Source organism: Capra hircus, assembly GCF_001704415.2.
Source record: "Capra hircus breed San Clemente chromosome X unlocalized genomic scaffold, ASM170441v1, whole genome shotgun sequence".
Classification (NCBI taxonomy): Eukaryota; Metazoa; Chordata; class Mammalia; order Artiodactyla; family Bovidae; genus Capra; species Capra hircus.
This window is the reverse complement of record NW_017189516.1, coordinates 13,276,108-13,293,387: the sequence shown is the minus strand read 5'-3', so window position 1 is coordinate 13,293,387 and position 17,280 is coordinate 13,276,108.

The window sequence follows — 17,280 nt, the reverse complement described above, 5'->3', positions numbered from 1 at the left end:
GACAACGTTTTGTCAGAACTCTCCACCATGACCCATCTGTCTTGTGTGGCCCTGTATGACATGGCTCATAGCTTCATTGAATTACACAAGATTGTGATCCATGTGTTAATTTTGTTTAGCTTTCTGTGATAGTGCTTTTCATTCTGGAGGCTGTGGGAAAAACAAGGGAATTCCAGAAAAACATCTACTTCTACTTTATTGACTGCGTTAAAACCTTTCACTGTGTGGATTGCAATAAACTGTGGAAGATTCCTAAAGAGATGGGAACACAAGACCACCTTACCTGTCTACTGAGAAACCTGTATGTGGGTTAATAAGCAATGGTTAAAATTGGATATAGAACAATGAACTGGTTCAAAATTGGGAAAGAAGTACATTAAGGCTGTACAACATCACCCTGGTTATTTAACCTATACACAGAGTACATCATGTGAAATGCCAGGCTGGATGAATTGCAAACTGGAATCAAGATTGCCAAGAGAAATATCAACAAACCCAGATATGTAAATGATACCACTCTACTGGCAGAAAGCAAAACAAAAAGCCTCTTGATGAGGGTGAAAAGGGAGAATGAAGAAGCTGGCTTAAAACTCAACATTCAAAATACTAAGATAATGGAATCTGGTCCCATCACTTCATGAGAAATAGATGGGGAAAAGGTGGAAATAGTGGCAGATTTTATTTTCTTGGGCTCCAAAATTACTGCAGACAGTGACTGCAGCCATGAAATTAAAAGATGCTTGCTCCTTGGAAGAAAGCTATGACAAACCTAGACAGAAAATTTAAAAATAGAGACGTCACTTTACTTTGACTAAAGTTCCATATAGTCAAAGCTATGGTTTTTCCAGTAGTCATATATGGATGTGAGAGTTGGACCATAAAAAAGGCTGAGTACCGAAGTGTTGATGCTTTTTAAACGTGCTGGAGAAGACTCTTGAGAGTCCCTTGGAATGTAAGGAGATCAAACCAGTCAATCCTTAAGGAATCAACCCTTAATATTCATTGAAAGGATTGATGCTGAAGTTGAAGCTCCAATAATTTGGCCACTTCATGTGTAGAGCCAACTCATTGGAAAAGACTCTGATGCTGGGAAAGACTGAGGGCAGGAGGAGAAGGGGGTGACAGAAGATGAGATGCTAGGATGGCATCATCAACTCAATGTACATGAGTTTGAGCAAATTCTGGGATATAGTGAAGGACAGAGGAGCCTGGTGTGCTTCAGTTCAAGGGGCTCCAATAAGTCAGACACAACTTAGCAACTGAACAACAAAAACGACTGATGCACCTGGGTGGTGAGTGAGAGAAAGGAGCCATTAAAATTATGCCCAGTTATCTTTGACATGAGCAATTGTATTAATAAATGGAGATTACTATTTATTAATAGAAGGAAGAACATATTTAGACTGAGATAGGAAATAAATCAAGTGCTTGGTTTTAAACATGTTTATTTTGAGATGCCAGAGTCTTTCAGATGGAGATGTTAAATGGATAGTTGGATTAGTAAATCTGGAGCTCAGAATAATTGCATGGGCTGAAGAGAGAGATTTCAAATTTTTTGACAAAAAGATGCTATTTAAAACCATGAGCATGTATGAATCTTCAGGGAAGAACATGTATAGAAGAGATGAAAAGGGCTTAAGACTGATCTCTAAGGAAAGTCCAGTAATAACCAAAAGAGGAGATGAAGAACAAATAGACAAGAGGCAGAAGGAGAACTAAGATATTGTCCTGGGAAGAATTTCAATGAGTAAAGACTGGACACTGGTGTCAAATGTAACAAGAAAAATAGAATCAGTACTGAAAAGTGTTATTGGTTTTAATATCACTGGGGTACTTAGTGATCTTGGCAAGAGCAATTTTTGTTAAGTGGTAGGAAGGGAAGCCAGACTGTAGTGGGTTGAAGTGTGAGAGAAGTTAAGGAATTTGAGACTTTGAGAATAATCAAGTCTCTCAAAAACCTTCCCTTGTGGCTCAGATGGTAAAAGCGTCTGCCTACAATGCAGGAGACCTGGGTTCTATCTCTGGGTTGGGAAGATCTGGAAAAGGAAATGGGAACCCACTCCAGTATTCTTGCCTGGAAAATCCTGTGGACGGAGGAGCCTGGTGGGCTACAGTCATGGGGTCGCAAAGAGGCGGAAAGACTGAGCGACTTAACTTTCTTTCACTTTCTTTCAAAAGCCTTGGTTGGCTATGTACAGAAGAACAATGGAGCAGGAACTAGAAGTGTGTAGAGAGAGAAGAGGATGAGAAGGAAATACTGGTTGTGGGAGATTTTTTTTTTAAGATAGAAGATATTTGAGTATGTTTATAGGACTTCAGATGGAGGAGCCTCTTGGGATGCCATCTATGGGGTTGTGCAGAGTTGGACACAACTGAAACGACTTTGCAGCAGCAGCATAGGACTTCAGAGAAGTGATTAGTTTAGAGGGAGCTACTGAAAATATAATAAAAGGAACACAGTCACACTGACTAAATATTTTAATTTTTTTTTGCATTAATACCTGCCACCCCATTCTTACTGAGATTGTCTTAGTTGAAGTTCTTATAATTTCTCACTTGTATTATCTGCAACCATCTCCTTACTGGTCTTCTTGTTTCCAATAATCCATTCTTTCAAAACACCTCTCTATAAGGAGTTCTCAGAGAAGAGAACTGTGGTCTCATGGAGGTCCCTGAGATAATTTTAGGGTGTCCATTCTTCTCTGGTGGCTCAGTTGATGAAGGATCTGCCTGAAATGTAGAAGACCCAGCTTCAATCTCTAGGTCAAGAAGATTCCCTGGAGAAGGGAATGGCAACCCACTCCAGTATTCTTGCCTAAAGAATTCCATCGACAGAGGAGCCTGGCAGGCTATTGTCCATGGGGTCAAAAAGAGTAGGACATGACTGAGCAACTAACACTTTCATTTTCACTTTGAGGTCAAAACTATTTGCATAATGATACTAAGTTTTTAGTATTTTGTATTAAAGTAATTTACCTTTTTCATTGTGTGGATATTTGCATGACTGGCACCATAAAAATTTTGGCATGCATAAAAATTATGGCATGCATAAAAATTTCATAAAACTAAATGGTCACTATATTCTTCACTACCACTAACTTCCAGAAAAAATAAGACACTTTCACTTTTAAAATATCCTTGATTAAGCAGCAAAAATATTAATTTTATTAAATCTCAATCCTAGAGTATGTAACTTTCTAATGTTCTATGTGACAAAATGGAAATTAATCATAAAACATCTCTGCTGTACAACACAGTATGATGGTTGTCTCAGGGAAAGCACTTGTGAGTAGTGGGCTGAACTAGCTGCTTTTTACACAGAATATCATTTTTAGTTGACAGAGCAACTGAGAGATAAACTATGCTTATTCAGACTTAGGTATTTGGCAGACATTTTCTTTAAAATGAATGATGTGGACTTGTCACTTTACAGAAAACAAGTGACAATATTTGTTGTCAATGATGACATTTGAGTTTTCAAGTAAAAATTGGAATTTTCAAAAAAATTTATCTTCCACCATGAGCTTGAGTTTCCCACAATATTTTTGATAAGATCAATGGTATTATTAACACAGTCTTTTAAAATCAGTGTATAATGAAATGTACATGCAGGATTTGTGTTACTAAGTGTACTAAAAGTTTTCCAAATGACCAAGGCATGGTGCTACAAAATCATTCCTGGGTAAATGATTCACTCAAAGTGCAATATAGATCAATGGATTTTAATGTCATAGAATATGAAAAGTTCATTAAGATAGTTTTTGGATCCACACTGTAACTAAAGTTTAAAAAACTATACTTGTGGAGTTTTGGTGTAGTATTTTGACAGTCTACAGTCCATAGGGTCGCAAAGAGTTGGACATGACTGAGCATGCGTGCACAAAGATTATCCACATACCCGAGTAAGGCCAGATTTTCTTTATTTCCTTCAAATAAAATGACATAATAACAGATTGAATGCAGAAACAGCTACTAGAATCTGGCTGTCTTCTACTAAACCATAGAGAAAGGGTTTTTGGAAAAATCTGAAATGATACCATTCTTCTCAGTATGTTTTATTTTTGGAAAATATATGAAGCTTTTGCACAGCAAAGGAAACCATAAACAAAACAAAAAGACAACCCTAAAAATGGGAGAAAATATTTGCAAATGAAGCAACTGACAAGGGATTAATCTCTAAAATATAAAAATAGCTCGTGCAGCTCAATATGAAAAAAAAAATAACTGAATCAAAAATGGGCAGAAGATTTAAATAGATATTTCTCCAAAGAAGACATACAGATAACCAAAAAGCACATGAAAAGATGCTCAACATAATTAATTATTAGAGAAATTCAATTCAAAACTATGAGGTATCATCTCACACGTGGCAGAGTGGCTATCATCAGAAAATCTACCAACTATACATGATTGCGAAGGGGTGGAGAAAAGGAAATCTTCCTATTAATATATTGTTGGTAGGAATGCAGAGAATATTATGGAGGTTCCTTAAAAAGCTAACAATACAGTGGCCATATGAGCCAGCAATCCCACTCCTGGGCATAAACTGGAGAAAACCATAATTCAAAAAGATACAACTCTGAAATTTATCAGAAATGTATACTTGTCTAATAGTCCTTTCTATGAATCTTCTTTTTTATCATTAAGGCTTACAACAATTAAGTCAATTATATTTTTAAGTAGATTTTTAAAAAAGATACATACACCCCAGTGTTCATTGAATCACTATTTACCATAGCCAAGGCATGGAAGCAACCTAAATGTGCATTAAACAGAGGAATGGATAAAGAAGATGTGTTACATATATACAGTGGGATAGTACCCAGCCATTTAAAATAATGAAATAATACTATTTACAGCAACATGGGTGGACTTAGAGATTGTCATAGTGAGTGAAGTAAAACAAAAACAAATATCATAGGATATCACTTACATGCAGAATCTAAAAAATGGTACAAATCAACTTATTTATAAAACAGAAGTAGAGTTACAGATGTACAAAACAAACTTATAGTTACCAGGAGGTAAGAGAAGGAGGGATAAAGTGGGATGTTGGGATTGACATATACACACTACTATACATAAAATACTAATAAGAACCTGCTGTATAGCACAGAGAACTCTCTACTCAATACTCAGTAATGGCCTATATGGGAAAAGAATCTGTAAAAGAGTGGATATCTGTATCTGCATAACAGAGTCACTTTGCTGTACACCTGAAACTAACACAACATTGTCAGTCAACTATATTCCAATAAAATTTTTTAAAATTAAACGAGAAAATATATTTTTAAATAAAAATATGTTAATATACATTGGTTTAATATTGTTTTTATTGGAGTATAATTGTTTTGTTATTTTTTCAATGAAGCAATAAATTTTTTTTAATTTCCCAGTTTTAATTTGCAATATGGTAAACATTAATAGATATCAACCACAACATCAAAGCCTCTTTGAAGTCCTCAGTAATTTTTAAGAGTATAAGTGTGATACTGAGATCAAAACATTTGAGAACAATTCCCCTATGTCATCTACCTGGTTCTTAAGCTTTAATGGCCTTTAAGAATTCAAGGCCTTTTATAGACAGGCTTAAAGCTTCCTTTTATGTCTCATTTCGTATCACTCCCCTCCATGCACTGCTTTCCACACATCAGCTGCATCTGTATCAGGTAACTTGCTAGTCCTTCCATTTGCCATTCTCATTCTTTCCTCCATGCCTAGGACATCTAGCCAATTTGAACATCATATTTCTCTGGGTCCCCCTTCCCTACTTGGCAGCTTTATTGATCTCTTCTTACTTTCTCCAATGTACTTTATGAGTACAATGTACTTATTTATTCCAATGTACTTACTTTCTCCAATGTACATAACTGTCTTTTTCATTTTCACAAATAACAAAACTGAAATCCACAGAAAAGAAGGAGACATCTAAGTTCCACAGCAAGTGAGTGGCAGAGCTAGAGCCTAAATTCCCGCCATTCTTTGCATACATGGAAGCTGTTACATAGAGCAGAAACTATTGAAGGCTCTGGAGAGAAGGAGAATTAACTTATGTGGATCAAAATAAACTGTGGAAAATTCTGAAAGAGATGGGAATACAAGACCACCTGACCTGCCTCTTGAGAAACCTATCTACAGGTCAGGAAGCAACAGTTAGAACTGGACATGGAACAACAGACTGGTTCCAAATAGGAAAAGGAGTACGTCAAGGCTGTATATTGTCACCCTGCTTATTTAACTTATGTGCAGAACATCATGAGAAACGCTGGGCTGGAGGAAGCACAAGCTGGAATCAAGATTGCTGAAAGAAATATCAATAACTTCAGATATGCAGATGACACCACCCTTATGGCAGAAAGTGAAGAGGAACTAAAAAGCCTTTTGATGAAAGTGAAAGAGGAGAGTGAAAAAGTTGGCTTAAAGCTCAACATTCAGAAAACTAAGATCATGGCTTCTGGTCCCATCACTTCATGGGAAATAGATGGGGAAACAGTGGAAACAGTGTCAAACTTTATTTTGGGGGCTCCAAAATCACTGCAGATGGTGATTGCAGCCATGAAATTAACAGACACTCCTTGGAAGAAAAGTTATAACCAACCTAGATAGCATATTCAAAAGCAGAGACATTACTCTGCCAACAAAGGTCCGTCTAGTCAAGGCTATGGTTTTCCTGTCTTCATGTATGGATGTGAGAGTTGGACGGTGAAGAAAGATAAGTGGTGAAGAATTGATGTTTTTGAACTGTGGTGTTGGAGAAGACTCTTGAGAGTCCCCTGGACTGCAAGGAGATCCAACCAGTCCCTTCTAAAGGAGATCAACCCTGGGTGTTCTTTGGAAGGACTAATGCTAAAGCTGAAACTCCAGTACTTTGGCCACCTCATGCGAAGAGTTGACTCATTGGAAAAGACTCTGATGCTGGGAGGGATTGAGGGCAAGAGGAGAAGTGGACGACAGAGGATGAGCTGGCTGGATGGCATCACTGACTCGATCGACGTGAATTTGAGTGAATTCCGGGAGATGGTGATAGACAGGGAGGCCTGGCGTGCTGCGATTCATGGGGTCGCAAAGAGTCAGACACAACTGAGCGACTGAACTGAACTGAGCTTTAAAAAATTCTGTGTTGGAACATTCTTAAAGGAAGTAACCCTTGACTTTGGCCTGATCTAAGAACAATAAATCTTTAATCATGTTGACACAGATGAAAAGTAACTCATGGGACATATTCTTATCCTTTTTATTTTATTTTGTTTTTTTTAATATAAATTTATTTTAATTGGAAGTTAATTACTTTACAACATTGTATTGCTTTTGCCATACATGAACATGAATCTGCCACGTGTATACACGTGTTCCCCATCCTGAACCCCCCTTCCTCCTCCCTCCCCGTACCATCCCTCTGGGTCGTCCCAGTGCACCAGCCCCAAGCATCCTGTGCCTGCATCAAACCTGGACTGGCGATTCATTTCATATATGATATTATACATGTTTCAATGCCATTCTCCCAAATCATCCCACCCTCTCCGTCTCCCACAGAGTCCAAAAGACTGTTCTATATATCTGTGTCTCTTTTGCTGTCTCGCATACAGGGTTATCATTACCATTTTTCTAAATTCTATATATATGCATCAGTACACTATATTGGTATTTTTCTTTCTGGCTTACTTCGCTCTGTATAATAGGCTCCAGTTTCTTCCACCTCATTAGAACTGATTCAAATGTATTCTTTTTAATGGCTGAGTAATATTCCAATGTGTGTATGTACCACAGCTTTCTTATCCATTCATCTGCTGGTGGACATCTAGGTTGCTTCCATGTCCTGGCTATTATAAACAGTGCTGTGATGAACATTGGGGTACACATGTCTCTTTCAATTCTGGTTTCCTCGGTGTGTATGCCCAGCAGTGGGATTGCTGGGTCATCAGGCAGTTCTATTTCTAGTTTTTAAAGGAATCTCCACACTGTTCTCCGTAGTGGTTGTACTAGTTTCCATCCCCACCAACAGTGTAAGAGGGTTCCCTTTTCTCCACATCCTCTCCAGCATTTATTGCTTGTAGACTTTTGGATCGCAGCCATTCTGACTGGCGTGAAATGGTACCTCATTGTGGTTTTGATTTGCATTTCTCTGATGAGTGATGTTGAGCATCTTTTCATGTGTTTGTTAGCCATCTGTATGTCTTCTTTGTTGAAATGTCTATTTAGTTCTTTGGCCCATTTTTTGATTGGGTCATTTATTTTTCTAGAATTGAGCTGCATGAGTTGCTTGTATATTTTTGCGATTAGTTGTTTGTCAGTTACTTCATTTGCTATTATTTTCTCCCATTCTGAATGCTGTCTTTTCACCTTGCTTATAGTTTCCTTTGTTGTGCAGAAGCTTTTAATTTTAATTAGGTCTCATTTGCTTATTTTTGCTTTTATTTCCAATATTCTGGGAGGTGGGTCATAGAGGATTCTGCTTTGATATATGTCGGAGAGTGTTTTGCCTATGTTCTCCTCTAGGAGTTTTATAGTTTCTGGTCTTACATTTAGATCTTTAATCCATTTTGAGTTGATTTTTGTGTATGGTGTTAGAAAGTGTTCTAGTTTCATTCTTTTACAAGTAGAAGGAACATACCTGAACAAAATAAAAGCTATATATGACAAACCCACAGCAAACCTATCCTAAATGGTGAAAAATTGAAAGCATTTCCCCTAAAGTCAGGAACAAGACAAGAGTGCCCACTTTCACCACTACTATTTAACATAGTTTTGGTAGTTTTGGCCACAGCAATCAGAGCAGAAAAAGAAATAAAAGGAATCCAAATTGGAAAAGAAGAAGTAAAACTCTCACTGTTTGCAGATGGCATGATCTTCTACATAGAAAACCCTAAAGACTCCACCAGAAAAGTAATAGAGCTAATCAATGAATATAGTAGAGTTGCAAGACCTAAAATCAACACACAGAAATCCCTTGCATTCCTATACACTAATAATGAGAAAATAGAAAGAGAAATTAAGGAAACAATTCCATTCACCATTGCAACGAAAAGAATAAAATTTTAGGAATATATCTACCTAAAGAAACTAAAGACCTATATATAGAAAACTATAAAACACTGATGAAAGAAATCAAAGAGGACACTAATAGATGGATAAATATACCATGTTCATGGATCAGAAGAATCAATATAGTGAAAATGAGTACACTATCCGAAGCAATCTCTAGATTCAATGCAATCCCTATCAAGGTACCAATGGTATTTTTCACAGAGCTAGAACAAATAATTTCAAAATTTATATGGAAATACAAAAAACCTCGAATAGCCAAAGCAATCTTGAGAAATAAGTGTGGAACTGGAGGAATTAACCTGCCTGACTTCAGGCTCTACTACAAAGCCACAGTCATCAAGACAGTATGGTACTGGCACAAAGAGAGAAATATAGATCAATGGAACAAAAGAGAAAGCCCACAGATAAATCCACACACCTATGGACACCTTATCTTCGACAAAGGAGGCAAGAACATACAATGGATTAAAGACAATCTCTTTAACAAGTGATGCAGGGAAAACTGGTCAACCACTTGTAAAAGAATGAAACTAGAACACTTTCTAACACCGTTCTTATCCTTTTTAGTTTCTTCAGTTCCATCCACACTGTCTAGTCATTATCCTTAAATGAAATGTCTGAGGGACCTGCAGGCATTCAGGAGGCCTTCTGAAAACTATTGCTCCCATCTGAAGAAGACTAATTGAACTGATGTTCTGTTACCACTGCCTGTTACACACAATGCCTTTATTTGGCTCCCTAGGCCTGGATAAAAAAAACACTAGGAGAGGCCTGTGTGTGTGCATGCTCAGCAGCTTCAGTCATGTCTGACTCTTTGAGACCCTATAGACTGTAGCTTGCTAGACTCCTCTGTCTGTAGGATTCTCCAGGCAAGGACACTGGAGTAGGTTGCCATGCCCTTCTCCAGGAGGTGAAGCCTAAAGCAATATTTTGAATTTGGTGAAAAATGTAATTTCCTGTTTCAGAGAACTTTGCTTTTCCCATAATTTTTCAAATGGCATATACTGTGAATATTCTCTTTGGCTAAAATTTGTTTTAAAAGCATTTGTTAACTGTCAAGAGAGAATTTCTGTGCATCCTCCAAACGAAGCTAACTCTAAAGAATGCTGCTTGTTCTATAGCATGTGGCTAGTTAAGAAAGGCTACCCCAGGGACAGGGGTCTAAAGGATGTTAATGAAAATTAATTTGGTGTTTGGATGTCTTGTAGACACTGTCCTAGGGTAAAGCTTCTAGGGTGGAGTTTATTCGGTCAATTTAACCCATTTAATTGGGGGTACATTTGAACCATACCTTCTGCAAAGAGCTTGAAATACAGATTTGAATAAAACTAAGCTCATACCCCTGAAAAGTTTATATTCTTTTCAGGAAATCAGGCAGAAATACATAGTATACATAGTATAATACATAGTATTATCAGCACTAAAATCAGTATGATTGGAGAAGGAATGACTAAAATGAAATGGAAAAGGCTTTTTTTCAATACTGAAATGAAAGTGAAAGTGGCTCAGTCATGTCCAACTCTTTGTGACCCCGCAGACTATACAGTCCATGGAATTCTCCAGGCCAAAATACTGGAGTTGGTAATCTTCCCCTTCTCCAGGGGATCTTCCCAACCCAGGGATCAAACACAGGTCTCCAGTGTTGCCGGCAGATTCTTTACCAGATGAGCGACAAGGGAAGCTCAAGAATACTGGAGTGGGTAGCTGATCCTTTCTCCAGGGGCTCTTCCTGACCCAGGAATCAAGCTGGGGTCTCCTTCATTGCAGGCAGATTCTTTACCAACTGAGCTATCAGGGAAAGACTAATGAAATAAATCCCATTACATTTTTATAATGAAATGAAGAAGGTGAGCAGGACCTTAAGATAAACAGGTATTCATTGGTTCACAAAATATCATTACAGTTTTAGGGAACCAAATATGAAAGGCATGGAGATAAGAAAGCTGAGCTTACCTAATAGTTATTCTTCAGCTGTCATCTGCCACCTCCAGATCCATTCTTTGCCATTATCTTCCCTCCTCTGTCTTCCAAGAGGCTAATCTTGTGATTCTATTAACTTGTCTAATGGCTTCTGGCTGGGTTTGGCTAATGAGAGGCACTGACAAGTCAAGAGTGGGAGAAGAGGTCTTGCTATTTCTTCTTCACTACTTTACTGCTCTAGTTCTCATTTCTGACACTGTCTGGAGTTTTCCCTGATTATATTTTCTACTAGGAATTTCTTCACAGCTCCAGCTCTCTCTAGGTGCTGGTAACACTTTCCCATTTATTTACTCCTCCAGTTCAAAGGTGTAATGGCTTCCTGTTATTCCTAGACCTTGAGTGCTTCACCATGTCTTGTTGATACCACTAAGCCACAGTTTTGAGTTATCAATTTAATTCCTGCAGGGCCACTGCAAATGTAACTGAGAACATTCACAGGTCCAGTTTTCACAGAATTTAAAGTGTGTGACTGGGGAGAACAGAAAGAAGATGAGGCAAAGTCTACATGGCAGAGTCTTGTATGACTCTTTTCATGAAAGACTTTGTGAGTAGGTCATGAAGAGCCTTTATGAACCAACTTTGTTCTCAGTTGGGAACTCCTGAGGTTTGTTGATTTGTTACACAGATGAGGCCAGAATTAAGATCTACAATTTACTGAATATTTTTTGTGTGCCAGACATTTTATCTCCATTATCTCATCGAATCTTCACAACTCTTAAAAGTGAGCACTTATTGATCTCAATTTTACAAGTGAAAAAAACTAAGTCTCAGAAAAGAGAAATAACTTGCCTACTAGATTTCTAATCAATAGAAAATGAGGATTTGAACCTGTTCCTGCTTAAGTCTAGCATTTGGGTGCTTCACTAGACCAAGTTGGATGGTAAATTAGTCTATATGACCTTTAGAGTGTCTTTCAGCCCTACAACTTTATACTCTATGGGGTAAGAAAGATATCTCCACCTAAGTTCATTGGCCCATCCATTAACTAAAGGTGCTGGTGGTACCTTGTGGGGTACGTGCAGGAGTGGGAATGAGACTTCTTGGTTGGGCACAATGCCTTCATTTCCTGCAAATGTCCCTCTGCTGGCTATGTCTTCCCCATGTCTGTGCAGAAACAGAACCATATAGCTAAATAATTCTGATAGAATTCTGTCTTTAGAAATGCCGGTTATATCATCTCTTCTGGTGGAAATATAGCACTCCAGCAGAAGTGAATGCCACCGATAGTGCCAAGCAGTGTTTGCTTAGTTTAACTCTGGCACAGTCTAAGTTGATGTGGCTATTGAGTTTGGATATTAAATCAGTTTTGTATCAAGTCTTAGGAAAATGAAAAGAAGAATCAACTTAGAATACCTACTCTGGGCTGAACATTTTCCATTTATTCCTTACTACAACCCTGAGAGGCATGTGCTATCACCCTCATGCTACAGGTGAGGAAACTAAGGCTTAGTGGAAATGATTTACCAGGGTGTAAAGTAGCTAACAAGTGTCAGAATAAGCATTGGAATTCAGATGCTACTTGACTTCTAAAGCCAATATTTTTCCTACAGTATCACATGAGCAGTACAATATACTGGTTAAAACCTCAGAATTAAAAACTTGGTTTTGAATCCTTTTCCTCCGTGTCTTAGCTATATGACCATGAGCAAGTCAAGTACAACCTTTCTGTGTCTCAATAGTATCTACCTCATAGTATTGTTGTAGGATTAAATGCATTAATATTTGTAAAGCACTGAGAAGAGTGACACAGAGTCAATGTCATATATTTTTAAAATATAGAGCCTTTTCTATTCCTTTAAAATCTCTTGATTCTTCCATTCTTGGGCCTGGAGAAGAAAAGAAAGGAACTAGATCAGGAAGCAGACTCTCCCAGAAGAAAATCAGCTTTTCTCCTAAACCTGGAGAAAGGCTAAGGCTAATGGCTGAACTAGAGAGACCCAATCTGAAAAGCTTGAGAGAAAGTATGTGGTTTCTCTGTCTTGTGAAGTTTTGTGCCCACCCTCCCTTGTTCTCTCACTACAGCTTGATGTTGGTTAGCTAGCTCTCTCTGACCTCTATTTTACCTTCATATCTGGAAATGGCTGCTGAGATGATAGCAAGAATGGAGATAATCATCTGGAGGATTGGAAGTTTTGACTACAGATTATGAAAGCAGGGCTTGAGAATCATAACACTATCTGGTTCAAAAAAAACCCAGAAACTTACACGTTTCAGATTCCTTCACACTAGAGTCAAATTAGCAAGGGAAAAAAAAATTCCATGGCCATACCTTCTTGACCCAGAACTGATAAAGATATATATCATTCATAGATATGTATATGTCTATGGATACCTTAGGGTTTCCTGGAAATCTGGGGTGGGAAGGGAGGAAAGTATGATCTCCACTTACCACTGAAAACCCTTCTGTGAGTGGGGTAAAGCTGATGGTCAATAGGGAGACTCTCACTGCCCTGTACAGGTATGATTTCAATCATTATGGTCTGAGTATTGGTTATTACCCTTTGCTCAGTCAAGGATCATGCACTCCTGAATATGATTTGTGGAGCTTCTTTATTCTCTAAGGCTGCCAGCAACCTAATGCTTCTGACTGATTGAATGCATACCTAAATGCCCAATAGTAAAGTACTATTTCTTGTGTTAGACACACCTGGGGGCAAATCCTAGGACCACCAATTAATATCTGTGTGATCTAAGGTAAGTTATTTAAACTTAGAGCTTCAGTTTTCTCATATCTAAAATTAAGATAATACTATCTTTCCCATGACTGTCGTGAAAGTGAAGTCGCTCAGTTGTGCCCAACTCTTTGCAACCCCATGGACAGTAGCCTGCACCAAGCTCCTCCATCCATGGGATTTTCCAGGCAAGAGTACTGGAGTGGGTTGCCATTGCCTTCTCCAGGGAATCTTCCCGACCCAGAGATCGAACCCAGGTCTCCTGCATTGTAGACAGATGCTTTACCGTCTGAGCCACGAGGGAAGTCCATGACTGTTGTGAGGAGTATATTAAAAAGTGTAAAAGTTTTAACAGAGGACCTTTCCCTCCCCCATTGCCCAGTTCTTTCTCTCAGCTCCAAATCAGCATCCTAAAACTTTCAGGGCTTTGAAAATGTAATTTAATTCTATAAATTCAAAGCCCCTCCTTCCCATTAACTAAGCTCCATAATCCCTTCTCATTTAGAATTGCTTAGGCTATAATCTGTAGAATGACTGTCTAGGCCTTACATGGATCTGAGGCACACTCATTAATGCTTCAGTTAGCCCCATGATTATTTCACCTTCTTGGGGCTATTGAATGCAGTTAATATGGCCACATCTAGCAGTGTCTCTCACATATTAATAAGAGATTTATGTATCTGTTACAATTTTATGGAAGATGGTTATAAAGTATCTTGAGCAAGGGGTGCTTTGTCTAGTTCACACAAAGTCTCCATATAAGCTATAAGTGGTCCTTCACCTTTCCTATCACAACTTGCTTCAGGTACTGGCCACAACCTTATTTACTCTTTCCTTGCTCCACCTCCAGCATCACAGCAAAAGCAATGAAAAGTTCTTTCTCGAAAACTGGTTCAACCCTAGGTACTTGAGCCTTCTGTGTTAGAGAATGTTTTAGTAATGAAAATATGCTTTGTATAGGCTTAGGAGTCCATTCCTATCTAGGCTTTTACCTTTTGCTCTCTATGAAACTTTGAGCAAGTAACAATCTTTCTGTATTTCAAGTCTTTATAGGTAAAATGGAACTAAAATGAGGTGGTTAAAAGGCTCAAATGAGACAATGTATAGAAAATGTATGCAATGTGCCTGTCCAATTGTAGTACATTTTTTAACCCAATTACCTCCCTAACTCTTTTGCCAGATCTTCTGGGAAGGCTCAAGGATTCAGGCCTCTCCCAGCTATGCTTGACACAATAAATGTTGAACAAGTTTATTTCCTTCCCTTGGTCCCAGGGGACACCCAGTTCCATTATGGGGCTTGTTTCAACTTCCCAGGCTCTGAATTCTAGAAGGAGAAATTATGCAAAGGTTCTGGATCAGATTCTCATAAACTGTTCACTTGTGGTCAGGATTAAGTCCGCTTTCCTCTTTGCCACAGTGGAACCAGTTTGGCTACTTAGCTTCCTATGTTTCTTTCCCAGAGCTCTTCAAATTCATTGAAAGAATCTTTACACCCATATCCAAAGGTATTTTGTGATGTCTTATTCACTTCAGGGAAAATAATGTGATTTCTTACTGGTTATGAATGTACCCTGGACAGCCAAGAGGCAAGATTAATTTCTAATTAAGTGTGAAACCAGCTGGCAGCAGGATAGTGCTTTTTTTCTATATCTCCTTCAAGACCTACCCACTTGCTCACTGAAGACATTTGAGGAAACACAATAAGCACTATTGTAATGACAATAAGAGTGAAAAATGTAGAGAAACAGAAAGTAAGCAATGTGGGAAAAACAGCTGTTCCCCAGAAGATTGGTCTTCATGAGGGTGAAGGTACCTAAGCCACATAACCAAGAGTTTAACGGCCATAGCAGGAAGGAGTCTCTATTCCTCAAGTCATGGGAATGCTTCAGGAATGTTTCATAGACCTGACTGTTGGAAACTGCACAGGGCAGAGTAGTGGGCCTGGATTATTGACATGAAACTTCTGCATAAGAGAATAAGTATTTTGGGGAAACTGAACCATGCATGAGGACAGGTTCCACAGGGTGATGGGGATCAAGGTGGCTAGGTATAGGGCCAATGAACATGACTGTTTCCAGACAATCATTTCACTATACTGAAGAATTCAAGAATCAAGTGATAGATAGTTAACATTTGGGAAGATTTTGAATGGCAGGGCATGTTCCACTAGCCCTGAATAGGTATAGAGAAGAACCCATTCTTATATAGCAACTAAGGCAGCCACTGCTATTGCTGCTGCTGCTGCTGCTGCTGCTACTACCACCACTTGTTAATATTAATTGAGCATTATTTAAAGGCCAATCATGGTTATTTTGATAAAGTAATTTGCCAATGGTGATTGAGGCATGAATATGGATAATGGTGTCTGAGTTCCTTTCAGGGGGTTTAGAGGCCAGGGCTAGCAAAGGAGACATGGAGAATAGAGGATCTCAACTTCTACTGAGTCCCTCTAGATCTCAAGCTCAGAAAGGAGACAGAATTCTGAGTATTAAGGGATGGTAGCAGGGGTGGAGAAGAGGTGAGTGACAGGACTGAGGTTGTCCATACCCTACCTACCTCACATCATGATAGCTCTGGAAATTACAGTAGAGTGGCACCTGCCAGCATCATGGTACCTAGATGGAAATAACTGAGGAAGTAGAAATAAGAGGAATAAATCCAGGGCTGACGATATGAGTGGAAACTTAATAACCCCAGTCTTGTCAAATGCTGGGAAATGTAAGGTATAGTGAAAGTCAGTGTGTAGCCCTGTTCTCCAGAATCAGGAAAACTCTTTGTTGCAGCCTTAATTTCAGGCACTTTTTAGGGGCATGCTCAGGGCCTGGGTCTTCAAGAAATGGGCTTCATAGAGTTTCAGAGGAAATGACACAACTTGAATGCACACCACAACAGGGAGGCCCACCTGTCTCATGGGGAATCAGTGGAAATATTACTCTGCAGGGGGTATTCCTGGGGCTGTCCCATCTTTAAAAAAAAAAAAACAACTTAAATTATTTTAATTGGACAATAATTACTTTACAATATTGTGATGGTTTTTGCCATACATCGACATGAATCAGCCATGGGCGCACATGTGTACCCCATCCTGAAGCCTGCTTTCCACCTCCCTCCCCACCCCATCCCTCTGGGTTGTCCCAGAGCACTGGTTTTGAGTGCCCTGCTTCATGCATGGAACGTGCAACTGGTTATCTAGTGTACATATGGTAATATAAAAGTTTCAATGCTATTCTCTCAAATCATCCTACCATTGCTTTCTCCCACAGAGTCCAAAAGTCTATTCTTTATATCTTTGTCTCTTTTGCTGCCTTGCATGTAGTAACGGTCCATCTGTTCTTGAAAAAAGATTAGTTTATTTTTGCTGTACTGGGTATTCGTTGCTGGGAAGGTTTTTCCCTAGTTGCGGTGAACAGGGACAACTCTCTAGTTGTGGTACGCAGGCCTCTCATTGTGGTGGCCTCTCTTGTTGTGAAGCACAGGCTATAGTGAGTGCAGCCTTTAGTAGCTGTGGTGCATGGGATCAGTAGTTGTGGTGCACAGGCTTAGTTGATCTGTGGCATGTAGGATCTTCCCAGATCAGGGATTG